We start from the raw sequence: 1,398 nt of genomic DNA, 5'->3' as shown, positions 1-1,398 counted from the left end.
TTAAATTTACATACAAATTAGTCTATGGATGCAACAGATTCCTCTCGATAATGTGGGTGGGACTCATCGAGTCACTTGAAGGTCTTAATAGCCAGGCTTGAGCAGGCAGACATTCTGATGCTGCTGCTTTTGGATTCAGACAAGTTTTCCATGGGAATTCCTGTGGGCCTCTTCCACCCTTTCAGCTTCCTCAATGGTGTGGAACAGTTTCCCCAATTATTTCTGTTTCTCTCAGTTGCTCTAGCTCTCTTGTGTTTCTCTCTCTCTCTCTCTCTCTCTCTCTCTCTCTCTCTCTCTCTCTCTCTCCTCCCCCCCACCTCCCTGCCCACAGAGTCTATTCATAGCCCATCAAAACCATGCAAAAATAAAATTGCATCAGCACATAACAGATTTTTCTTGTCATTATTGCAGTATACACAGCATACAACTCCATATGCCATGTTCATTGTATTAGGAATTACAAACCATCTCGAGGTAATTTAAACTACAGGGAAAATTGTGTAGGTTTTGTGTAAACATTGTGTTTAAGAGGTTGGGACATCTGTGTATCGTGGGAGGTCCTGGAACTGATCCCCAAAACTGCTGAGCAACGTCCTCAGAATAACAGTTCCTGGATCTCCCCTAACTTCTGAGGGACCAGGAACCAAGGCCTGGCCCTCAGAGAATCAGTCTTATCCACAGACAAAGAAGCAGACACCTGGGGCTGGGGATGTAGCTCAGTTGGTAGAATGATCGCCACACCCTGGATTCAACCCCCCAGCACATACACATTCTGTTGAGTCTGCGACTTTGTGGAACACCAGTGTCTTAGTTAGGGTTTTACTGCTGTGAGCAGACACCATGACCAAGGCAAGTCTTATAAGGACAGCTGCTGTGAACAGACACCATGACCAAGGCAACTCTTATAAAGGACAACATTTAATTGGGGCTGGCTTACAGGTTCAGAGTTCAGTCCATTATCATCAAAGCAGGAACATGGCAACATCTAAGCAGTCATGGTGCAAGAGGAACTGAGAGTTCCACATCTTCCTCTGAAGGCTGCTAAAAGAAGACTGACTTCCAGGCAACTAGGGTGAGGGCTTTATAGCCCACACCCGCAGTGACACACCTACTCCAATAGGGCATACCTTCTAATAGTGCCACTCCCTGGGACGATATATAAACCATCACAACTGGCTAACAGTGAAGCACATTAGGGAAAACAAATCCTGCCATATTGGGTGAAGAGGTCTTAGGTTTGTGTTCTTAAGGTTCAGGAACAAGCTTCGGATGGATACCACCTTCATTATTTCTTCTTCCTCTTCCTCTTCCTCCTCCTCCATTTTTCTTTGGTTGGTTTTAATTTGTTCTACTATATAGACCAGGCTGGCCTGGAACTCACACCTACCTCTGTCTCCC

This window comes from Rattus norvegicus, chromosome 3 (genome assembly GCF_036323735.1).
Source record: "Rattus norvegicus strain BN/NHsdMcwi chromosome 3, GRCr8, whole genome shotgun sequence".
NCBI classification, from domain to species: domain Eukaryota; kingdom Metazoa; phylum Chordata; class Mammalia; order Rodentia; family Muridae; genus Rattus; species Rattus norvegicus.
Note: the sequence above shows the minus strand (reverse complement) of the source record.